Source organism: Cetorhinus maximus, chromosome 6 (genome assembly GCF_964194155.1).
Source record: "Cetorhinus maximus chromosome 6, sCetMax3.hap1.1, whole genome shotgun sequence".
Taxonomy (NCBI): Eukaryota; Metazoa; Chordata; class Chondrichthyes; order Lamniformes; family Cetorhinidae; genus Cetorhinus; species Cetorhinus maximus.
In genome coordinates, this window is record NC_135884.1 from 32,480,503 (window position 1) to 32,507,595 (window position 27,093).

Genomic DNA, 27,093 nt, shown 5'->3' on the forward strand with positions numbered 1-27,093 from the left:
TACCCACAATCTCTATCAATCATAACTCTTACCAAACATTCATAGCTTCACCTCACCCTCATTCACTTAGTACTGTTGCAAAACTCACACCCATATTCATCAGCTTGCACGCACTGCCAGCTATGTAACTATGACAGCCACATCACCCAACACTCATCAACACACTTCATGCTCTCTTGCAGTACATGGTGGCACATAACTGGTGGCAGGAGCATCTACCGGACTGGGGACAGGCATGGCTGCATGCCCTTACCAAAACGAAGGAGATGGTGGCTGCCACTGCTGGAATGGCCATGATTGAGACTGTGGCCAGTGGCAGTATTAAAACTATGTCAGACGTCTACATCCTCATACCTAATCCTCCTCTTCACATTCACAATGTCTTCTGAATGACAAAATCCATTTGGTTTAAGCATCTCTGGTTTCCCTGGCCACCCCTCAGCTGCACACTCACCTCATCACACCTCAACCTTACCCTTGTACTTTTTTCCTTTCAGTTACCCAAGAACTACCCAACTGGGGTGATAGTGGTAGAAAAGCAACAGGTAGAGAGGAGTAAGGCGATGGAGAAGAAACAGTCACTCAGCCTCTCACTTGTGCTCAGATACTGGCACTCCACATAGTTTAGAGGATAGCGGTGAGGTAGGATCAGCAAGTGGCAGGTCACTGGGCACAAATGACCTGCAGCCAGAAGAAGAGTAGCACATGTGCCAGCCCACTATAGGGCAGAGTCACACATGAGTTCTGCTGCAGGGGCCCAGGCAAAGATTGAAAGCTATGTCAGACTTTCTGACAGTCTGCCAATGTCAAGGAGCACAGAGGCAGCAGCAGCACCAAATTGACACAGAGCTTTGCGCAGGGCCTTGATCTATCATCATTCCCAGCATGGAGGTGATGGCCAACTACATTAACACTTGACGACCTTAATCCAGCATTTGGTGGCTGAGGTGTAAGCTTATACTGAAGCAGGATCACAAGCCATCCAATGTCTGGGTGTTACAGCAGTAGCTCAGATTGAAGCCACAAAACTCAGACTGCTATCATCATGGCAATGAATGCCAGCGTACAAAGGGTGTTGCAAGGTGTCACAGCAGTCTGGTAATCTTTCTTCCAACACGTTACTAGGATTTAGTGGTTTGATACAACGGAGTAGCTAGCTAGGCCATTTCAGAGGGCACTTAAGAATCAACCATATTGCTGTGGGTCTGGAGTTGCATGTAGGCCAGGCCAGGTAAGGACAGAAAATTTCCTTCCCTAAAAGGGATTAGTGAACCAGGTGGTTTTTTATGATAATCAAACTGCTTTCATGGTCATCATTAGACTTTTAATTCCAGATATTTATTGAATTCAAACTTGGGTCCGGGTCCCCAGAGCATTACCCCGGGTCTCTGGATTACTAGTCCAGTGACAATACCACTACACCATTGCCTCCCCATCACCTGTCCACCGACAGGACAGACCCACCAGATGAGGTGGCACAATGGTATACAGCCAACAGAGAGTTGCTGTGGGAGCCCTCAATATTGACACTGAACCTAAGTAGTCTCATGGCATCAGATCAAACACGGGCAAGGAAACCTCCTCCTGGTACCACCTACTGCCCCCCCACAGCTGATGAATCACCCTCCTCCTGAAGCCCCTAGCATCACAGATGCCAGTCTTCAGCCAATTCGATTCACTCCACATGATATCAAGAAACAGCTGAAGGCACTGGATGCCGCAAAGGCAATGGGCCTTGACAACATTCTGGCAATAATAATGACAACTTATGCTCCAGAACTTGCCGCGCCCCCAGCCAAGCTGTTCCAATACAGCTACAACACTGGCATCTACCCAGCAGTGTGGAAAATTGCCCAGTTATGTCCTGTCCACAAAAAGAACAAATCCAACCCAGCCAATTACCACCCCATCAGTCTACTTTCCATCATCAGTAAACTGATAGAAGGGGTCATCAACTGTGCTATTGAGCAGCACTTGCTTAGCAATAACCTGCTCACTGACACTCAGTGCCAAAACCAGAGCCTTGGTTCAAACATGGAAAAAAGAGCTGAACTCCAGAGGTGAAGTGAGAATGACTACCTTGACATCAAAGTAGCATTTGACGAAGCGTGGCATCAAGGAGCCCTAGCAAAATTGGAGTCAATGGAAATCAGGAGGAAAATTCTCCACTGGTTGGAGTCATACCTAGCACAAAGGAAGATGTTTGTGGTTGTTGGAGGTCAATCATCTCAGCTTCAGGACATCACTGCAGGAGATCCTCAGAGTAGTGTCCTAGGCCCAACTATCTTCAGCTGCTTCAATGACCTTCTCTCCAGCATAAGGTTAGAAGTGGGAATGTATGCTGATTGCACAATGTTCAGCACCACTCGCGACTCCTCCAATACTGAAATAGCCAGCAATGCCACATCCCGTGAAAGAATGAAAAAAAAAGCTGCTGCTTTCAATATTGAGATGGTGTAGGCATTGTATACCCAGAGCTGTGCAAGGTCATCATCATCCATGGACATCTGCAGTCTCCCCACTGAAAGCCAGCAACCTTCCAGCAGCCATGCCTCAGCCACTGGGGTAGGATTCGGAAACGCAAAGACAACCACAAGCCAGGCACTAAAGGAAATGCACAAGGTTGATTAGTTGGCTGTTAAATGCAATAATGGTATGGGTTTGGTACGTTTATTTTCTGGTAGCTTTTACTTTTGCATTATGTCTAAGCAGATAGTGATTGTTAGTATCAGAGGGAAGGTAATGTGTGAGACTACAGAGACAGAGGGGGCGGCAGACAGAGCGCGAGTGAGCAAGAGAGCAATGGGGAGAGAATGAGTGTGAGGGAGAGAGAGAGAAATAGATAGAGCGAGCAAGAGAGAGAGTGAGATAGAGAGTGAGGGAGGGTGAGAGCAAGATAGAGAGAGAGAGAATGATAGAAATAGAGAGGGGGAGAGAGAGGGGGAGAGAGGGGGAGAGAGAGAGAGGGGGGGAGAGAGAGAGAGGGGGGGAGAGAGAGAGAGAGGGGGAGAGAGAGAGAGGGGGTGAGAGAGAGAGGGGGTGAGAGAGAGGGGGTGAGAGAGAGGGGGTGAGAGAGAGGGGGTGAGAGAGAGGGGGAGAGAGAGAGAGAAAGAATCGGTTTATTGAAAAATCATCAAGGCAGCAGGTACCAAATTGTGATGACAATACAATTAAGGCAGTAATTGACTCATAACAGATATAGATAATTAAAATAAAAATAAAGTATAAAATAATAAAAGAACTGCACAATTATGATCATTTCAATATACAAATAATTACAATATGTTGCTCTGCTGAGTACTGCTGAGTTCCTCCAGAGCCATCCAGGCAGCAATATTGTTTCAACCTGCCAACGATCTGCTCGATTACATTTTGAGTGGCAGCATGGCTCTCCTTATATGCATGCTGTCCTTGCGTGCATGCATTGCATCCTAGAAGCATAAATCATGCCATCAATGATAGGCCCCATCACCAACATCCCTGTGGGATTGGCATGGTGGCTCAAAAGCAGATGGCATAGTGGACTGCCACAGAATGAAGGCATCATGACTGCTTTCAAGACATTAAACATTAACCTGCAAAACACACTTCCTATAGTTGCACACCAGTTGGACATTGTAGAATCCTTTTCGGTCGAGGCACAACTCAGACTTGTCATGCACACCTGCAAAGCGAAGTGTGTGCAGTCAATGGCACCCTGCACTATAGGGAAGCATGCAATCCTCTCAAAGCCACGTGCTCGCTCAGCCTTCTCTCTGGCAGGATAGAATTAAATGTATCCAGCTCTCTTTATGTACAAAGCCTCAGTAACCTTTGTAATGCAACAGTGGGCAGGAAACTGAGGGATGTTGCAAATATCACCTGCTACATGGACCCAGAGCCATAAAAGTTTATGGCCACCTACTGAGGCTGCAGTTTTGAATGTAGCGGGTGACAGATTTCAGTGAGGTCATCCTTAGGGAAGTGGAGAATTCTGACAAGCTGTACCTCACTGAGGTTCAAGTAGCAGACTTGCAGATACCCTGGGTGGATATGGACTCCTACTGAGAGCCTTCTTCTCCCCTCCTCCTCTTCCAGCAGCTTGTCATGCTCTGTGTCACCTCTGTTCATTCTTCCCATCATGCAGTACTCCAAGGGGGATGCATTCTACTGACACCCATGTCTGGGAGCAAGTGATTCCTGTAGAAACTGTGAAGTCAGGACAAAGCACATGCTACATCACATCCTATAGGCTTCAGCAACTTATAACTACCCTGGAAACCACCAATCACATACGCAATCACAGCAACAGCCAGTATAAATCAATCAATCAGTAACAAGCCAAAAGCTAATTAATGATTCATTTAAATTGCACTGGAGGAGTGGTCCTTCCTGCTACTGAATGCATATACAATTGTGCGAGGTTAAGAGAGGGTATTAGCTGATGGGGTTGAACTCCAAAATGGCAGCACTAGCATCAAATCAGCATTACATGTTGAGTGATGCTGCAATCTTGCTACTCTGCATACTTCTGGCAGACACTCCCTGCATGCACAGGAACACCCTCAACAAAATGGTACCCAACATAGATAGCACCAGAGGTAAAAGCATGCACTGCAGGCACCATTTTGGAGGCAAACTGACACTCAGCACCAAAAGATTGGGCAACAAGGAGCCAAATTTTATGGCACTTATGTTCAGTGTTAAAGTAAAGAAAGCAATTGAACCTGCATATAGTCACAGACTGTGAACTCTGAATGTTTCCACACAGAAGCTTGAGTTTTTCAAGCTCTACTGATTCAGCCAGCAGCCATGTTGGCCAAGTTAAATAAAGGTGGTAACTATTAAAATATACAATTAGATTTTAAAGTTCTTGTAAATTTTATTGCTGATTAAACCGCACCTCCAGTCCCCTGATCACACTTTGTGGCTCCCCTAACACCCTTCCCCTGATTAAATAATTTTGTCCAGTCCTATCCACTTGAGATCCATCTCACTACCCAGCACATGCCCTTAAAGCGTCTTAAACCATCTAGTTACTCAATCACCAAATTGTTTCACTTATCACATCAAGCGGCCAGAATGATATTGCTCCCCACTTCTGATCAACATCTTGACTCATTTCCACATTTGCTTTTTTTTTGACTTTGCAAACCCCTCCTCTCTTGCTCTGCCAACTTCTCCCCCTCACCCCCCTGCACATCATTATCTCTCCCTCGCAGTGACCAGCCTTTAGAGTATTAGCTTTGGCAACTCCCTGCATCCTGCACCCACTTCCCTGCTCTTCCTTCTATACTTCTCTTTTTCACTCTTCTTTTACCCTTCCCCTCCACTGGTTTCACTATCTGCCTTCCTTACTTCCTAGTCCCTATACCATCTATCTCCTCCCCTCCCTTTAACCTTCTCCCACCTATGTTGTTATCTCCCTCCTCTAACCTTGCTTGGTCGCTACTTGAATGCAATTCCCCATGTCCAATTCTACAGGAGATCAAGTAATTGTTTTTAAAAATCAACAAAAAATGTGCAACGCTTAGGCATTCCTAAATGTATATTCCAAATTGTTCAGTCAAACTGGTTGACCAATCTATGGTTAATCATGAATACAGCGTGGATTTTCAACTGAAGCTTTGATGATTTGCGAGTATCATTATATCAAGATGGCTCAGGATGATTAAAATAAATCGGGCAAGTGTGGGTATATCTATATTATTTGTAGCTGCAAGAATACAGGTTTTTTTTAAGGAATTAATGAGGAGTAGGAATTTATGATAAGTTCCCCATCAACTAATCAGATTGCAGAATCAGGAATCAAAGCATATGTGGAAACCACACCTCTAATGCAATTTTTGACTGAACCTTTAAAAGATCAAACTCTATCCAAAAAATAAATTCTGTGCCATGAGAATTGACCATTTCTCCTTTCCTCATCTCCGAAATTGCTGTGCATTCTCCTGCACGTCTCCAGGTCCTACTACTGTTTTTAGCCATTTGCTAGCACAGTAGCATCACTGGTGGGAGGGTTTAATTGCAATGAAGCAAGGTTATGTTAGCAGTTTGCAAACAAGTGTGGTTAAAAGAACTTTAATTTATACGGTCTTCATGCAGAACTTTAAAATGGGATTGAATTGTATCTTCATGCCCATCATCTCGAGCCTTTAACCCCACTTCACCTGAAGACCACATCTGGGCTTGGTTTCTCATGCACAACATAACAGGGGATATTATCATCTAGTGATAATCTATATTAAAAAGGCACAGCTTAAATCCCATGGTGTTTCGGAGATACAATGATGGGAACACATTTCTCCCCCCAGAGAAAACAACATTTACCACAGTGTTGAAGATGCTGGTTCAGTTTTGAGCAAGAACAGTATTTGGCATTTCCTAGTATTATAATGAACAGATGCTTATAAGATGCATCTTATCCAAGATCACCGGAACATGAGGTCAAGTCGGTCAGGAGTTTGACATGGAGATTCTGATCCAAGTGAAATAATATTGTATACAGTGTATGTTTGCTTCTCTGAATGCCTAAAATATATGTAGTTGTTACTGTCTTTACAGCAGTACTGCACTTCATTCCAAACTACAGAAGGTCTACTCCTCCACATTTTATGTAATTGGTGTCATATGCAATACTTTCCACGATGGAATTTGATTTCTCCTGACCTGCTTGTGACCCAAGATTCTAATCTCCTTCCACTCATCTTTTGGCCCCGATCTCATTCCCAAACTTTCTGGCCTACAGTGACTAAATTATCCACAGCATCTATATTATCCACAGCATCTATATATATTTCCAATATGATCTTTACTTTTTCAGTGCTGTTAGTAAGAAATGAACTTCGTATTGATGAATACCTTGCTGGAATCCTGACTTTCATACAAACCTATTCTTGCTAGAAAAATATCTGAATGATGTTTTATCAGGATCTGCATATTAAAGTCACGACCAATTAATAAAATGGATAATCACTAGTCAACCTCCTTTGCCAAATATACAGTTGGCATGTTGTGCCCGACATGCGGAGGTGTTTACATCTTAAATCTGTATAGGGTAAAATATTTAATACTAGCACATGATATATGCTCCCTCAACAATTTTCCAAATATTTTTGCTGCTCTTTAGACAAGATTTCCCACGAAATGGAGGCAAGCTGACCAGCAATGCAAGAAATCATTAATCCTCCCCACTGTATATTTTTATAAACAAATTTCAATACAAAGCTGGAGCTGTACATAAAAAAGAATACTCGATCAGGATGGAATTTGGACTTCGGTCATAGTTGGGAAAGCTCTCAAACAACTACAGCTCATCAAAACATCAATAAAAGCACCAATTTCATCCTTAACGGTGTATATGTTTAATCTACTTTTTTTTAAATCAGGTAGGTTATTTACTTTTATGAAGAAACAGCATTGAACTGGTTTATCAGATTACAGATAATATAACCAGTATTCCAAATAAAATTCCACACAGAGTTACAAGACTGGCATCTATTCTACACCATACAATGACAAATGACTTAGAATGTATCATTTGCCATGAAGCCCATGGTTTAAAAAACTGTAGCAAATGAAAATAGATTTTTTTCCCCCCAAGCAGCAAACACTTCACTGGTGCAGCATAAGTTAGAGTAGGTGGTTTGAGAAAAAGAACAAGAGCAGCTCCAGCAATAAACATTTGAGTAATTTCACCAAGGAATCCAATTGAAAACCTGTGCTTACCACGAGTATTGGAACATATTGTGGCTACATAGTCTATCATAGCCAAAATAAGACCAGTTGCTGTTTAAAAAGTATTTATGATCAGTACAAATTCATTGTCACCAAGTAACCCTCACTCAATATGGCAAATACAACTTATTTTGGGTTTCCAGTTAGGAGTGATTACTAACGTACAATCTTCAGCAGCCTATTTGTTTGTACCAAGTGCTACAACTTAATTTCATTTTCATCAGGGCGAGCGTGTTTGAGAGAAATATTGAACCTCATTATCAAAATTCAAATGGCAATATCATGAATTTGACAGTTCTTATACTTTTTTGGGGGGAATGAATGCTAACAGTATCCGGCCTGGATGTACGAGGTCACATTTTCATGGACCATGTATGGTATCATGGATGGTCCATTATTTAACTGATTTAGGGTAGGGTGGCCACTGATGGGCCTCAGGAATACTGGACACCCCTGCCAACACTCAATCACACATGCGGACCTTTTTTAAAATTAAAATACCACACAATGTGTCTTAGAGAGAGCTAAGCTTGAAGAGCTTATTCTAGCTAATGATGCATCTTGGAGTTTCTAAGGCAGGTTAAAAACAAAAACCGAATAAAGTTTTTAATCAGTTTTTACCAAGCTGTCATTGTACCCCTCACACTCTCTCCTCAGACCTCATGGTAACTACTCTCTCGAATGCAACATGCTATATGCATCAGTGTGCCTGTATGACACAGCGTTAGTACATCAAAATGGACGTAAACACTGATGTGGCCAGTTCCCACCCTCCCCACAAACACAGCCAGAGCTCCCTTCTCCTGAATGCAGCCAGGTTTTCCCCCTCCCACCTGCCTGATAGGCCTGAGGATCTTTGCAGGGGTGATACAGTGCTCAAGAGACAATAATTTCAACTTTAAACGGTTCCCTAGAGGCTGAGGTGGTAGGTGCTTTAAAAATACTGGACAATAAGACGTCCAGTTCAAATTGGGCATTGGACAGGGCACAACCCACCTGAACACCTGACTGTCTAGTATAAAACCGACAAATGACCATACTAATTTAGAGATATGAATATTTATAAGCAAAGCTTTGCAGAAAAAAAAGACAATTTTTCCGCATTAATAGAGAATAGTGATAATTGGTTGTTTTTCAGATTGTAGGAGGGTTTGTAGCGGAGTTCCTCAGGGGTCAGTGTTGGGACCCTTGCTCTTCACATATATTAATGACTTAGACTGTGGTGGGAAGGGCATGATTTCAAAATTTGCAGATGATGCGAAGATTGGAAATGTCCATTGTGAAGGGGATAGTCTTGAACTTCAAGAGGACATAGACATGTTGCTGGATTGGGCAGACAAGTGTCAGATGATGTTCAATGCAGAAGAGTGTGAGGTGATTCATTTTGGCAGGAAAAATACAGTGAGATAAAATAAAGGGAGAGCCTCTAAAGGATGTGGAGGAACAGAGGGACCTCGGTGTATACGTATATAGTTCACTGAGAAGATGACAGGGCATGTTGAGAGAGCAGTTAATAAAGCATATTGTATCTTAGCCTTTATTAATAGAGGCATTTGAGTACAAGAGTAAGGAGATCATGTTGAACTTGTATAAGATACTAGTTAGGCCTCATCTGGAGTACTGCGTCCAGTTCTGGGTGCCATACTTGAGGAAGGATGTGAAGACATTGGAGAGAGTACAGAGGAGATTCATAAGAATGATTCCACGAATAAAGAACTGTAGCTACAAGGATAGATTGGAGAGGTTGAGACTCTTTTCCTTGGAGAAAAGAAGGCTGAGGGGTGACTTGATAGAGGTATTCAAGATCCTGAGGGGTATGGACGGGGTAAATAGTGAGAAACTGTTCCCACGCAAGAGAACATTAAGAACTAGAGGGCACAAATTCAAAATAATTGGCAAAAGGAGCAGCAGTGATGTGATAAAAAATGTTTTCAACCCAGAGGGTGGTTGGAATTTGGAACAAACTTTCTGAAAGGGTGGTGAAGGCAGGTTCGATCGACATATTCAAAAGGCAATTGGATTGCTACCTGAAAATAAAGAATGTGCAAGGGTACAGAGATAAGGCACGGGAGTGGGACTGGGTGGAATGCGCTTTTAGAGAGCCAGTGCATATTCGATAGGCTGAATGGCCTCCTTCTGCACTGTAAACATACTGTGGTGTGGTACCTCAACCTCGTGAATCATCTTGGGATCATCTGTGCATCTGTTTGTGTTAGCTTTGCACAACTTCCCAAAGTGTCCTAAGTGGTTGCAATTAAAACACTGCTGGACTGGTAGACATTGCTCACGCCTGTGGAGCTGCTTGGCCTCCTTCTGCACTGGAAAATACTGTGATACTGTGATTATCTGGCCTAAATATATATTCTTATGCTTACCTCTAATCAGCTGATTTTTTTAATGGGTTAATAAGCACACTAGTAAGTTTTGGTGGGATTCTATCCACATATGTACATATTCCTACAACAGTGACTACAATCCTTCCCTAACAGCACTGTGGGTGTACCCACATCACAGGGACTGCAGCGGTTCAAGAAGGCAGCTCACCACCACCTTCAACAAGGACAATAAATGCTGACCTAACCAGTGGTGCCCAGATCCTATAAATGATATTTTTTTTAAAGCTGTAAGTAGTGAATTGGCTGCAAAGTGCTTTGTGGCACCCAAACTTTGTGAAAGGCGGCATATAAATGTAAGGCTTATTATTCTTAATAATGTACATATCCATAAGGGATATCTGACTGCAGTACATATTTTGAAGTTAAAAATTTAAATAAGTTGTACACGGTATATAACTTACAAAAGATCTACAATCCAGGTATATTTTTGAGCCCTTTATATTACAAGTAGTGGTTTGACATCGTTACTAATTTAACAACGATGTAAACCAACAGAACTGAATTACACTTCTGACTACATTGTACTCAAACCCTGCTGGTGATGTTCTGACTGCCATGTTGGTTACTTGAGTGCAACGAGTGTCAAACTCAAATATTCCTAATTTCCTTCAGGTGAATAAAGCTTAAAGCTTTTTAAAAATAACCTTAAGAAATTTTCTTAATTTCTCATTTTTCCATTGGCCACAATATTTTGCAGTAATAACCATTTGTTCTAAACTCTAGAGCTTGAAAAATGCATAATTTGAGATTGAATAAATACTCATGTTCCACTTTGCTTCCTCTCGCATAACTGGATGCGCAATTCATCACTTCTCCATTCATTTGTCTCCATGATCATACTACCACACATTTATATTACGACTGTAGCTTTTTGATGCATCAAGAATTTGTGTATATTTAGGAATGAAGTTAAACAATTAATCAAATATGACAATCTTCTGCTTTACAGAAGTATTCACATTGGACACAAAATGTCTTAACTCTGTTTCTCTCTCCAAAGATGCTACCACACCTGCTGAGCTTTTCCAACACTGTTTTTATTTACATTGGTTAACCTGGATTATAGCATAAACAAAATGTGCATCATCATCCTAACCATGTTACATATATGTAACATACTCCTGTTCTTGCCGAGATCAAAAAAAGCTAGATGATTAAAATATCAGCTGTCTTACTGCACTGTTTAATACTCTTTGCAAATAAACAGAATCAAGCTTGTACCATGTAATCATGCTGAACTGAAACTCAACGCACTAACAACACTGACTTGAAATACTATTTCAAAATATCGAGGGATGTGGCTTGGTTAAAAAAAAAATCACATTTTTAACTACAGGTAACTTGCTGCAGAAGTTAAAAAGATTAAACTAAATCTCTGCCAATTCAAATTTATGCTGACAGGTTCAATGCAGGAAATGATTTAATCTCACGTTGAACTGAAATTATTGCACCAAGGGAGATATTGAATTGCAAAGAAGTTATCAAGTTTTCTATTTGACAATGGCTCATGCAGTGAACTCAAACTTATCTAATGAACTGGGGCAAGAAAGCTTTAGTCTGGAGCTTGCAATGTTCTCTGACCACTGCACAAGTGAAATATCTGTAATATACCGATAATAGTCAACAACATTTCTCAGCAGGCAAGTAAAATGCTCCAGGGCATTACAACGGGCTGTCACAGTACTAACTTAATTGAAATATCAGTTTCCACACAAAGTTAAAATCACCTGCAATTGACTGATTTGTCCCAGCTCAAGGGACATGTCTCACGAATTACACTGCAAAGAAGGTGTTAATATACTTTCGTCCCAAAAAAAAGTCATGAATGATGCCAGCATGAAAACCATTAGATACATGGGGCGGAATGTTACAGCCCTGTCGCGGTGGGACAGGGCCATAAAATGTGGCAAGCTGTTCAAAAATCCATTGACTTTTGCAGGACCATAAATCCCACCGGTGTAAAATTCGACTCATGGAATTCCAATATTTCTCTGGGAAATCTACCTCAAATAGTGCTTGGTGTTAGACGTTATTGATTTATTTTCGAATAAATCCTACCCATCCATTCTTTCAAGGGCTCTCAACTGGACCAGGCCAGCCTGCTGAAATGTATTTTTTTGCAGCTATAAGACATCTTTAAGAAATACTATCTATATCTATTTTAATGCAGCCTATTTTAAGTTGAGAGGTGAAGCGTATTGATCAATATTAAATCTTTTGTTAAGTTAGTTGTGGTCATTTTGAGAATGTTCATGAGTTAAATTTTGATACTGTGAAATGTGTAACTAACTAAAAATGCAGAGGCAATCCCAAGTCAAGGTTTGCTAATACTAATTCATTTACTGCTTTATGATAAAAGGGAGTTCTTTATTTGCTGCAGGGAAATACAGTTCCCATTGTGAAAATACTTCAAATATACTATTTTTAATCAATTGTTAAGAGACCTATTATGTAGGCAACCTTCCAAACCTTCAAAAAAAAAGACCTGAATGATGGAAAGTGGTATTTTTGAAATTTTTGGAGAAATGTTTTGAACTCTGTCAGAAAGCCAATTATTTCTTCATCCTGGGGAATTAATAATGGAAACAATATAAAGACTAAGAAAATAAGTTAGTGCATGGAGTTATTTTATCTGTTATTATCTTGTTATTATATACGTCACTTCAGAGGGAAGTTAAGAATCATTGCTGCAGGTCTGGAGTCACATGTAGGCCAGACCAAGTAGCGATGGCAGATTTCCTTCCCTGAAGGACATCAGTGAACCAGATGGATTTTTACGACAAGTGATGGTAGTTTCATTACGGAGACTAGTTTACAATTCCAAACTTGTTAATTGAATTTAAATTCTACCAGCTGTCATGGTGGGGATTTGAACTCGTGTCCCCAGAGCATCAGCCAGGGCCTCTGGATTGTTAGTCCAGTGACATTACCACTATGCCACCATCTCTGCCAATAAACACATGCCCAAATTTCTGACAATGCTAAGTAGGTTTGTACCTACCCATCTCGCTAACAGTTAAAATTAGTGAAGTGTTGATGAACATAAAGGTACTCATTTAACCTGAAAGAATTCCAATGTCAGATCAAAATAACATCTAGTTTGTAAACTTATAAAAGTTGCTGGGGCATTGACTGATTTTGCGCCATAGACTGTAACCTCCTTTTTCTTAGGTGCTCTGGATCGAGGATGACGTGCTTCCACTCCAAGTTTGATGGGTTCGGAGATGTCTGGTAAGTCCAATGCGCGATCGGCAGACTCAGCCAAACTTGGGGCAGCTGGTGCTTGAAGGGTTGAGTAAGTGAGTTGTTTGGAGGTTTGTGCACTCCCTCTTTCTCCTTGACTTCACCTCTGCAGGTTCTCGACAAAGTCTCTCAATGTGTTCAGTTACTTCCCGAGTGAGCCTTCTCCATTTTGGTGAGTCACAAACCTAGATCTCCCATGAGCTGTTGGGTATGTCTGACCTCTTCAGGGATGCTTTGAGGACATCCCTAAAGCGTTTCCACTGTCCTCTGGGGAATCTCCTGCCACGACTAAGTTCAGGGTAGAGCAGAAGGTTTGAGAGACTAGTGTCAGGCACGATTGACATGTACCACGTAGTGGAGCTGATTTTGAATGATTAGGGCCTTAATGTTGGGCAAGTTGGCTTGGGAGAGGATGCTGCAGTTGGGCCGTCTTTCTTGCCATTGGATTTGGAGGATCTTGCAAAAGCACTGCTGATGTTACTTCTCCAGTGCTTTGAGGTGTCTGCTGTAGGTTGTGCAAGTCTCCGAAGCAATAGGAGCACTGGGATCACTGCTGCTCAGTAAACCATGATCTTGGTCTCAGGTTTGAGGTCCTGATCCTCAAAATCCTCCTTTTCTCAGTCTCAAACCCATAGACAGTAATATAGACAAACTGACCCAAATACCTGAGTTCTGCCCATTGTGCAAAAAAATTAAGGCTACAGTGAATATTTTCTGAATAATACCTTCATACTTATTTTGACCAATTAAATCTAGGCCTTTACATTTACTGGAAATACTTTAGTGTGCGAAAAAGATTTAACCTCCTTAAATAAATATATACTTAACATTCATCCAAGCATAACAGATAATCAATTTCAATTATCTTAAGATTAGATCAACCTATTTTTCTTTCAAACAATGAGCTCAACTTTTACAAGTTTAACTGAGTAAAAAAAAAAACATTCATTACTTTGCTGTCCCATTGTCACATTTCTGTCTCGAATACGTATATCTGTGCCACAGGAAGAGCATCTGTAGCAACACTGAACCTATTTTTTAGAATTACAGGTTTCCATGCATTAATTCATCCTATTCTTCATACAGAACCTGTTGTTAGGCCAGGACAGACGTCTGATATAGATTTTTTCAATTCTTTTAGCATAGTGGTAAAAGTGGTTTTCAAGAGCTGTCAAATTATTTGGACTCGGAGGGATTAGGAAAAATAATACTTAGACAACAAAGAATTTTCATCACCGCTGCCAAACGAAGGAACAGAAACAGCTGCTACTTTGTGACCTGGAATTTTCTGAAGTGCCTTTTTTGTTATTATCTAATTGCCAGACAGCAGTAGGAAATCCAACATTCACACAAATGTGTAATGATCTATCCACAACCTTTGGTCCTTTTACAGATCGTACCATTTTGAACGTTTCTTAAATGAAAGATTGCTGGCTTCATTCAAGAAGCTCGTAGATCTGAGTTGGCTACACTACAAAAGGGTTAATAGGAAACTTTACAAAATCATTAGTAAAGCTGATTGAGCTCCAAATAATTAAGTAGCCGTCATAGGTCGAAGTACTACCAAAATCATTTAAATTGGCTTTCTTACACGTAGCATCATTTATGTCAATTATAAATGTTTCTTTATCAATTTGAATAATTCAACATTATTCAAATATCAAATAACAAGCACAAGTTGTCATATCTGAAGTAATTAAAATATTAATTAACTAGATGCTTCCTTACTCGCTCAAAGTAAAAGTCAGCAAATTAAACATACATGCATCTGGAAACATTATTTTTCTACCACCAAAATTTTGGAAAGCTATTAAGGCTAATTTGGATACATTCAGCCAGGAGTTAGATACCATCTTTAAAAGAATATGCAAGAAAAAAAAAAAATCACAGCCCACCCACCCAACACCACCATCTATACAGCATTTAGAATACAACTAATAATATGTATATAATACCACAACCTTGCCATAACCTGGCCACATTAGGTTATCAGATAACCCGATGCTCCAGAATGTTCTACTTATGCTCCTTATATCTGATCCTCAGAACTCAGATGGAAACCATTAAGATGAAAGAATTAAAAACTTCTATGATCTTCCCAAGTTGTGTTCTTACTTTGACCTCTGGCTACAGATCAGCAAAGCCCTTCTGTACACAGGAATCTTATTGTTCTACATACTGTTCTTTAGTAAGTTTTTTTCTACTTTTCAGAAATGGTATTTGCTTCATAGGCATTCTTTCCTTTTCAAAAAAAAGACTGAAACAGATTTATATTTTATCAGGATTCCATTGCTCAGATCGTACCCACTTTTCTTCAAAGTGAGCTGGAACAGCAATATTCACATATCAAAGTGCCCCGTTTTCTGACTGACAAAATAGCTGCAGAATTTTGACTCCATTTTATTTTGAAAAGTAAATTGCAAACCTACTTTCAAAATACATACTTTTCTTTAAAGTATTGTATTGAAAGTGGATCTGGACCCTGTTGAACAACATCCATTTAATATAATGGGAAACAGGAATACTTTCAAATGGCCGAATTTTATTGATGTAATCACACAAACTCCTTTGGCAAAAATACAATATAAAACTAAAAAAATCCTAGATTTTGGAAGATTTTCATGCTATAGAAGAAAATGCATCTATATTAAAAAGTAAAGTTCTGCTTACACTGTTTTTCCAGAAAGTACCAAAGAAGACAGTGTTACCCAGGCCATGGTGAAGGAGGAGGTAATTCAGATGCTAGAACTGATAAGGAGGTGGCACTGGACAGGCTATCTGTACTTAGTATAAAATAAAAACAGAAAATGCTGGAAAAACTCAGTCTGGCAGCATCTGTGGAGAGAGAAACAGGGTTAACATTTTGAATCCATATGGCTTCTTCAGAGCTTCTACCTGCATTTAAAGTTGATAAGGCACCAGGACTGGATGAGATGCTATCCAAGGATACTGACATATAGAGACTGGCAATTGTGGAGGCGCTAAACATAATTTTTCAGTCTTCCTTAGATTTGGGGTGGTGCCAGGGGACTGGAAAATTGCAAACATTACACCCTTGCTCAAAATAGGGTGTAAAGATAAGCCCAGCAACTGCAGGCCGCATGGAAACCTGCGGATGGGGGAGGGGGCTGCAAAATTCTGGCCGTGGGTTTCAACTAAGCAGTACTTAGAGACAGATGCCCCTGTGGTTTCCCAAATGAATAGGGTTCTGGAAGGTTGCATTTTTCAGATTGTCATCGGATTGTAAGCTATCTGACGTTTTGTACCTTCTGGAAAAACAGTGTAAACCGAACTTTATGCATTTTTCTTTTATACCATGAAAATCTTCCAAAATCTAGGATTTGTTTAGTTTTACATTCAGTAGCAGGAAACTTCTACAAACAATAATCAGGGACAAAATTTATAGTCACATGGACAAATGCAGATTAATTAAGGAAAGTCAGCAGGGATTTCTTAAGGGGAAATTGTATTCAATTAACTTGTTGAAGTAGTATCAGAGAGGGTTGATGAGTGCAATGCAGCTGATGTGGTACATATGGACTTCCAAAAAGGCATTTGATACAGTGCTGCACAACAAACTTGTGAGCAAAGTTATAGCTTGTGGAATAAAAGGGTAAGTAGCAACATGGACATCAAATTGGCTGAGTGAAAGGAAACAGCAAGTAGTGGTTAATGGATGTTTCTCGCACTGAAGGAAGGTTTGTAGTGGAGTTCCCCAGTGCTGGGACCCTTGCTTTTCCTGACATATATTAATGAACTAAAGGTCACAATTTCAAAATTTGCAGATAATACGAAACTTGGAAGCATTGTGAACTGTGACGAGGGTATTGTAGAATTTCAAAAGGACAAAGAAAAGTTGTAGGTATGGGCAGACAGGAGGCAGATGAAGCCCAATGCAGGGAAATATGAAGTGATTCATTTAGGTAGGAAAAACAATGTAAAGTAAAGGGTACAGCTTTAAAGGGGGTGCAGGAGCAGAGGGGCCTGGATGTATATATGCATAAAAGTCATTGAAGATAGATCAGGTTGAGAGGGTGGTTAAAAACATACAGTATCTTAAACTTTATTAATAGGGGCATACAGTGCAAGTGCAAGGTTATGCTGAACTTGTATAAGTCACTAGTTCGGCCTCAGCTGGATCCAGTTCTGGGCACTGCACTTTAAGAAAGATTTGAAGGCATTGGAAAGAGTGCAGAAAGATTCACAAGAATGGTTCCAGGGATGAGGAACTTCATCTGAAGATAGATTGGAGAAGTAAGGACTGTCTTCCTTGGAGAAAAGAATGTTGGGAGAAGATTTGCTAGAGATATTGAAAATCAGGAAGGGTCTGGACAGAGTAGATGGGGAGAAACTGTTCCCAATCTTGAAAAGATCGAGAACAAGAGGGTACAGATTTAAAGTCATTGGCAAAAGAAGCAAAAGTAATATAAGAAAAATCTTTTTCATGCAGTGTGGTTGAAGTCTGGAATGCACTGCCTGAGTGTGTGGTGGAGGCAGGTTCAATTGAAGCATTCACAAGGGAACTAGACAATTATTTGAAAAAGAACAACGTGCAGGGTTATGGGAGAAGGCGGGTGAATGACACAAAATATATTGTTCATTTGGAGAGCCAGTGCAGACACCGTGAGCTGAATGGCCTCCTGCTCTGAAAGTTCTGTATTTCTGTGATTCCAAAGGGTTTTTCTTTTAAAATGGTACAGGAGAATAACATTGAAGCTGAATTTTGGCTACAAAATTAAATCAGTTGGTAAAAAAGCTTTCATTACAACCAACATGTACCTCCCCTCACCCTTAACTAATATCTTCGAGATGTTCTTATGCAAATTTTGGGAGCATTCAATATTTTTTCTGCACGCTTTCTTAAATGCTTCAGCATTTCATCAAACATCGGTTGGCCATGGCTAACTCGGTTTAAACCGAGAAATACTAGTTGAAACATGTCTTTCCTTTGTTTCTCCATGCGCATTTTCACTACTTGGAGTTGGTGAATATTCATCAATTTTTTTGCCTTTGAAATATTGAGCCAGCTCTTCCACTTAAGGATTGGATTCTACTGTCCCATAGGTAGCCTGCCAGATTTCTTTAAAACTTCCCTCAATACCGGGAAATGTCCCCATCATGATTTTAGTTTGTCAATGTTGAAGGCATTCATTAAGACATGTCCTCCTTACGGCCAATGTTGTGGAAGTCTCTGCAGCAAACAGGCGAGCTACATGGCAACACAATTGAAATAGTGCATCTCTGGAACCCATACCAGAGAGGTTGAAGGGGAGTTGAAATATTATAAATTTCTTACTCACTAAAAAAACCGCTAAGTTCCTGTATACCACAATACTTATGCTGAATTGTACTCAAAGCAAGATGACAAAGGCAACACCACAAAGGTATTTTACAAAGATTAGCTAATGATGTGTGAACCATAAATAACGCATGTTATCTAAAAGGCCACATTATGTTAAGGGCATCGGTGAAGTTCCAAGTATTTATTGCATAACACAATTTTAAAAGAATATGCTTATTATTTCAAGTACTTATTTAATATCTTCATTAAATGCCTTTACCATTGGGTATCATATATATAAACAAATATGGCTGGCTTTGAACAAGTGAAATATTGCAAAATCAACAGAATGTTCACAATATTTCAATGGGACTAAGTATTCTGATCTGGTTGAAACTTGAAATACAAAGGAGCAGGCAACTTGGAAATGCAAGGCCAACGTCCCTCCAGCAGTTGGTTCACTACTAATCTTTACAGTGGGTTAACAATATTGATCCTTGCAGGCACTAGTACTGGTCTTGTTTTGCGGAACAGACAACTAACTTCTGATGCATTCTTCCGTTCCTAGGGCGGGATCTTCTGATCCCACCCACCGCAGATCATCCAGTCCCACTGAAAGCCAATGAACTTTTGACTGGGCCTCGGAATCTCCTGCGGTGCATCCTGCCGCGGACGGGGCCAGAAAATGCCGGCCCTGGTTTCCTCATTGCACCTGCTTCATTGATTGCGAGCAAATAATGGGAACTGCTCTTATGTGGCAATGAATCAGGTCATCTCCTCCTTGCCTTCCTCCCTCCCTTTGCCCCACCCACATCTGCAATGCCTCCAACCTCCCTCAACACTGCAGCCCACCTCTGGGCCTAACTTAAAACTGGTAAACCGACACATACTGGTTGGAAACAAAAATAAAAATTGCTGGAAGAACTCAGCAGTGGATCCACAGAGGCTGTCAAGGCCTGCTGAGTTTTTCCAGCAATTTTTGTTTTTGTTTCAGATTTCCAGCATCTGCCGTATTTTGCTTTTAACATACTGGTTAGTGCTTAAATGTAAAGGCCGTGGTCAGAATTTGAATATTTATCCAGAGGGAGAGGATGTAAACGTATTTGTGCAAAGGATATGAAAAAACATAAATGGTAATTAGCACATTTAAGTGTGGGAAGGCCACCCATGGTTTAAAGCGTCATCAATGTAACTCAGATATGTACTGGTGTCACTGGCCTTGGACTGCAGCTATTCTTGTAAAGCTTCTGATGTCTTGCAGCACATTTTTTAAAAAAAAAATCTTTTCAGCACCCCAAACTCTTACCCTAATAAGGATCAGAAAACAGGAGGTTGTCTTGATAACGAGATATACGGACCAAGCAACACAAATTGTATCAGCTGGAATTACTCCGATGTACTGAAACATTTCCTTGCACATAAATATACTTGGCAGAGGACAAAAGTACAATGTTGCAGTTCATTTTTCTGTTAAAGTTAAATAATTCATCTCTGCAAGACTGACACTTTTAAAAGCACCTGGGGCGAAAACATGAAAAATTACTTTTCCCTTTTCAGTCATCAAACTTTCTCAACTGTGGTTTTCAGTTTCTTAATTCTTGAGTAGTACAGTTAACATTCTTTTAAGATTGTAACTATAAAGGAGAGATTTGACCCGTGAGATGAAAGTGAGAAACAATATAAAAGTGCAAATTTTATCCTAACAAAATTTGAACATATTACAGTGAATTTGATGGATGCTCATTTAAACCTTGAGTACTTTTTTTTTTGCTCTTTAACTTTTTTGTAGCACTTGTCAAAAGTCTCTCCTCTATCTCTGAAGACTTACCCTGCTTGAGCGCAGTTTTAAAAGCCTAAACACCCTTCAGTCCACCCCAAGGATCATTCTTCATCCGGGAGTCTCTACAGTTATTGCCAGCTGGCTGTTCAACTAAAACTGGTTTCACATTTACACATGATCCGCTCCTTAACTGATATTCAGGCATGAATACTTCTACTAGGATCAGAAGATAACAATTAGCAGTGGAAATTTTCCCTTCTGTTGAGCGCAGAAGGCTCAAACCTTTGTAATGCCCTTTTGGCTCCTCTGCCCAAAAATCAAGTAACTCAGCACATAGTTTTGATCTAAGTGGAGGCCTACTTAGTCTACATAATCACTGGGAAACACTCAGCCAATACGGGAGTCCTTCAGTGGGAACACTTCGAACTCTGAAAATATACATGCCTTCCAAACCCGTATAACATAGAAACATAGAAAATAGGAGTAGCTCATTCAGCCCTTCGAGCCTGCTTCCCTATTCAATATGATCATGGCTGATCTTCTATCTTAACGCCATACTTCCGCTCTCTCCCCTTACCCTTTGACACGTTCAGACACCTTAACAAGGAAATCTATTTCCTTCTTAAATATATTCAATGATTTGGCCTCCACAACCCTTTGTGGTAGAGAATTCCACAGGTTCACCACCCTCTGAGTGAAGAAGTTTCTCCTCATCTCAATCCGAAATAGCCTACCCCGTAGCTGAGGCTGTGACCCCTTGTTCTCGACCCCCCCAGCCAGAGGAAACATTATCCCTGCATCCAGTCAGTCCAGCCCTGTCAGAATTTTATACGTTTCAATGAGATACTCTCTCATTTTTCTAAACTCCAGTGAATACAGGCCTAGTCGGCCCAATCTCTTCTCAAACAACAGTCCTGCCATATCAGGAATCAGTCTGGTGAACCTTCGCTGGACTCCCTCTGCAGCATTCAGTAAAGAGTGCTAAATTAAGAGTATTCTTTAACTGAACGCTCAAGTTATGAAACTTGAATCCAGACTTCCACCAGCATTCATCCTGAACATGCATCGGGAGTTAACTTTGCTAATCTTGGCTGGGTTTCACAAGGGCAGAGGAGGAGAAACACAAATACTGCGGCTACAAGAGCAGGTCAGATGCTAGGAATCCTATGGTGTATAACTCACCTCCTGACTCCCCAAAGCCTGTCCACCATTTACAAGGCACAAGTCAGGGGTGTGATGGAATTCTCTCCATTTGCGTGGATGAGTGCAGCTCCAACAACAGTCAAGAAGCCTGACACCATCCAGGACAAAGCAGACCGCTTGACTGGTACTCTATCCACAAATATTCACTCCCTCCGCCACCGATGCACAGTGGCAGTAGTGTGTACCATATATAAGATGCACCACAGGAATGCACCACAACTCCTTAGACAGCGCCTTCCAAACCATGACTGCTATCATCTAGAAGGACAAGGGCAGCAGATACATGGGAACACCACCACCTGGAAATTCCCCTCCAAGTCACACACCATCCTGACTTGGAGGTATATTGCCGTTCCTTCACTGTTGCTGAGTCAAAATCATGGAACTCCCTCCCTAACAGCACTGTAGGTGTGTCTACACCACGTGGACTGCAGCGGTTCAAGAAAGCAGCTCACCACCACCTTCCCAAGGGCAATTAGGGATGGGCATTAAATGCTGGCAAAGCCAGCGATGCCCACATCCCATAAATGAATTTTTTAAAAATGCTGCCGAGGAGATCGGCTTTGAGAGGGGAAGAGTCCATTGCAAGCCATTGTAGTGTTGGCTTATAAGGTTTTCTTAAGGTATCACTGAACCTAAGAGAAGTAGGTCAGTCCGCAAGAAGCAGAGAGAGAGTAGAGATAGAGGCAGCCGGTCTCTATTGGTAACCCGCAGAATGCAGGTGGGAGCTTGGTCAGATTGAAGAGACCAAGGTCATGAGGATTTAAACTCGGCTGGAAGGTTCACCTAGCTTCGGCTAGAGGGAGGAATTTCCAGAGTAACACTCACCGTGTAGTCAGTTCGGGGATTAGAAGTTACCTTGTTGGAAAAGGAAAACTAAAGTTATCAGGAGCCGAGAATAGCTTTGGACTACTTCCTGGAGAATGAAGTATCCACTTAAGGGAGACAGTAAAACCGTGGAGGGGGATTTTCAGTAATTTTATAAGTTAAATGGGGATACTTTATTGTAGTTTAGTGTATAAGTTGCCTACTGTCATAGTGTTTAGTCAATATTGCTTTCAGTTTGCTTGTTACAGCAAAAGTCTTTAAACTAGAAATCTTGTTGCATGATCCTTCCAGTCTGTCACTGGAAATTCAAACATCTTATTTAAATATTATCGGTCTGCACAGGCTCATAACATTTTAAATCCACTGAATTACTTGTTGACATTTAATCAGTTGTGTGGGTTATCTGTTACTATGAATACATAAAACAGCTCATGGATAATCGAGTGTGGAAAATTACATGACTGAAACTGCTACAGATGTTGCAATTAATTCCCTTCCTTTAATCCATTTTTAATACAATGGCATAATGATGCATTTAGCTCCAAACTCACTCCCTCACCTTGACCTGTGTTGATTATACTTGTTCTCTGCAAAGCCCTCTGTCTGCAATGCCAGCTGTTGCTCCAGTACAGTCCCTTTGTTGCTGCCTGAATCCAACGGGCATAGTCGTGAACAGATGCAGCAGACAATTGGCTTAGTCCTCGCTTTCCAACTCTTTGTCATCAACTCAAGCAATGGCTCCTCTTACCGCCCTGCCTTTTGGGCCTTAAAGTGACCCATTATTAGTTTGAACCCATGCCCCAGTTCTATTCCACAGTTTAATTTAAAATACTCAGTGTTAACCAACAGGCCATATTAGATTTAGTAATGCGTAATGTGCTTGAAATTGTCAATAATCTAATGATAAGGAAACCCTTAGCCATTTTAAAAATATTCCTAGAGATCATAGATCTTTATTTCACATTAGCCTCCTGGTCTGGCCTCTATTGCTTCTAGCATTAACATATATATGCTTTAATACAGATCTAACTCAGATAAAAAAAAAGTTGTCTGCTTATTCATGCACTCCTACACTGTTGCTAAACTATCTGACGGCTTATCCGACATTCAGTATTGGATGAGCAGAAATTTCCCCCTCCAATTAAATATTGGGATGATAGAGGCCATTGTTTCCAGTCCCAGCTCCAAGCTCTGTTCCATAGCCACCAACTCCATCCCTCTCCCTGGGAGATTAAGCCATTCTGTTCATAGTCATGGTGTTGCATTTGACCCTGAAGTGAGCTTCTGCCCATACATTCATGCCATCACCTATACTGCCTATTTTCACTTCTGTATCATTGCCCAACTCCGCTCCTTCCCCAGCTCATCTGCTGCTGAAACCCTCCTACATGCAGTTGTTACCTCCAGACTAGGTTACTGCAACACACTCCTGGCTGGTCTCCCACATTCTACCCTCTGTAAACTTGAGGTCATCCAAACCTCTGCTGCACATGTCCTTAATTGCACCAAGCTGGTTCACCCATCACCTATGCTCGCTGACCTGCACTGGCTTCAGCTCAGACAATATTGTGATTTTAAATTTCTCATCCTTACTTTACCATGGCCTCACCTCTCTCTGTAATCTTATAATTTCAAAGCTAAACATCAAGATCTCTCCCTGCTGGATGCCCGCAAAGCAGGAAGGTCAAGAAGCGTCTCACTGTCTCAAGGCTCAAACAGGTCGCCATGAAGAAATCTTTCTCAGAGAAACTTAAAGTTGCCTGTGTACAACAAAAATGGACACTGTATTGAGGATGACCAGGTGACCTTCAGTGATACAGTGTACTCAAATGCTCTAGAGGCCCTTGGCCCTACCTCTCACAAGCACCAAGACTGTTTTGGTGAAAACAGTGAGGTAATCCAGAAACCACTGGAGAAGAAAAATTGTCTCTACAGAGCTTTGCTCAGTGACAAGTCATCACTATTCATGAATTATGCCTACCAATACATCTACAGGACTGTCCAATGCAAGCTCAGAGGGATGCAAGGCATTTGTCTGAATCAGAAAGCAGACAAACTTCAGCTACGTGCATCCATAAAGACTGGAAAAGATTCTATGATGCTCTGAAATCTGTCTATGGGCTGCAGTCTACTAGTTCATTGCCAATCCTTATGCCAACAGGTCAACATTGCTCACAGGAAAAGCCCAAAGATAAAAAGATAGTGTTACGACCACAGCGGATGTTATTTGCTGAGAAAGCCAAATCCTAGAGGGAAACTTGCCTTACTGGTCATAAACTTTATTTTTGTATTTTGAAAAAGAGGGAAAAACTACTGATCACAGAAGCATAGAATCCCAGTGGGGGTCGGTTAGCTTAGTTGGCTGGATGGCTGGTTTGTCATGCAGAGTGATGCCAACAGAGCAGGTTCAATTCCTGCACCAGCTGAGGTCATCCATGAAGGTCCCACCTTCTCAACCTTGCCCCTCACCTGAGGCGTGGTGACCCTCCGGCTAAACTCACCACCAGTCGTCTCTCTCTAATGAGAGCAGCAGCTCTGGGACTATGGTGACTTTCATTTTTCAGAATCCCAGTAACACTTATTAACAAGAAAAAACAACTTAAGCACACAAGATTAAAATTACACACTTGAACAGTCATACAAAACATTCTCCCCCTAGCCCCCCCAAAAAAACACTTTGTCAGAACACACAAGTAAACTACTTGGCAACAGCTCCCTTATATATTTTTAACCATAAAAATCCAGTAATATTAACCAAGGCACAAACTGCTGCTACTTTACTAAAGTATACTATACAATTTCTCACTCTCTTCCACTCTGCTGTGGAAATCAAAAAGAAAGGTTCAGAAACAGGCTGCTTTTTGAAAACAAAAGACTTTTCTGGCTTGAAACTGAATGGCTGCTTCAAATACACAACGATTCTTGGCACAGGACTGGTCTCAGGGCATCTCCCCCACACAGCCAACACAACTCAACTAAACATCTTTCTTTAAGTATCCTTTTTTCCTTTCATCTTAGACTCCATTGTTCTCAGCGCCTCTTTGAACTCAACTTTTCCAAAATACAAAAATCTATGCCTCCACTTTCGGGTCCAATAAAATTTAATAACTTTCCCTTGTTTACTTATGAAACCTTTATAAGTTGTAAAAGTCCCTTAAACTCCCTTTGAAACTTAGCAGCTGAAAAATCAAATCCCTACCTATCACCTAATGCTGCCTCCATTGTCCATCGATACAAGTGGAAAGGAATTTACCAATCCTGTGACAATCTCTATCACTGGCAAAATCTTTGTCAGAATCCTTCTGAACCGCTTAGTGCAACATTCAACCAGGATCTGCTGCCAGAGTCAGTGCTGTTTCAGAAAAGGCTGAGGAACCACTGATATGGTGTTTGTAGTTAGACAGCTCCAAGAGAAATGCCAAGAACAGAACATGGACCTTTACACGATGTTCACTGACCTGATTAAGCCTTTGGAAGGTAATGGAGAAAGTCGGTTGCCCGAGAAATTCATCACAATGGCTTGATAGTTCCATGACAGCATGCTCACAATTGTCCTTGATGATGGGGAGTCTTCTAACACATTTCCAATCACTAACAGAGTTAAACAGGGCTGTGTGCTAGCACCAACCTTTTCTGCATGTTTTTCTCCGTCATGCTCTCCAATGCCTTCCATAATGGGTGGTGATCCTGGCATTGAAATAAGTTTTATGTGGACAGGAAGCTACTCAATCTGAGATGACTCCAGGCAAAGCCCAAAGTCTCCAAGGACATACTTTGCAATTTCCTGTTTGCCGCTGACTGTGCAGTAGCTGCTGGTTCAGAGCGCAATGTAGCATGGACTTGTTCTCCAATGCACGAGACAACTTTGGCCCTATGATTAGCATAAAGGAAACTGAAGTAATGTACCAGCCTGCTCCAGGAAAGCCCCAAGGATTCAGTCCACGACCAGAACCCTTCAGCAGTGGAAAAGTTAATTATTTCAGCATCACACTGTCTCGAGATGTCTACTCGGACAATGAGACATGTGACAATTGCAAAAGCAAGTGCAGCTTTCAATAGACTTCAAACATAAGTCTGGAAACAAAGAGGTTAAGTCTGCCCACCAAACTAAAAAGTCTATAGAGCAATAGTCCTGCCCACTCTGCTCTATGCATGTAAGACTTGCACTATGTACCAAACATCATGGCAAGAAACTCAATCACTTTCACTTGAGCGGCCTTTGGGAGTTTCTGAAGATCAGATGGCAGGACAAAATACCAGGCACTGAGATGCTCAGCTGAGCTGGCATGCCAATCATGCACACCGTATTGAGACAGTCACAACTGAGTTGGACTGGTCATGTAGCCAGAACCCCTAACACTCATTTACCAAAGCAAATCTTCTTCCCTTTGAGAACTTGAATCTGGGGTATGCTCTGATGGAGGACAGAGAAAGCATTGTAAGGTCACTTTGAAGGCTTCACTTCGGAGCTTTGACATCGACTTTGAGTCTTGGGAGAAGTTCACCCAGGAGAAAAATGATGCTGCCTCCTTCGAAAGCAGACAAGAAAAGTGTGGAGAGGAAATCCTTGGACCTTGTCACAGCATGAGAGGGCTGCTATAAGCAGAAATGGTTAAGGGATGTCTGGTCACAGAATGTCAATGAGA

At 41.2% G+C, this 27,093-nt stretch overlaps 1 protein-coding gene across 3 annotated transcripts in view; it reads right to left on the minus strand.

Annotated features, from left to right (window-relative positions):
• The window catches only part of LOC144681687 (ERC protein 2), an 864,810-nt gene that overhangs the window by 463,788 nt on the left and 373,929 nt on the right, over positions 1–27,093 (minus strand). The window lies entirely within an intron of this gene.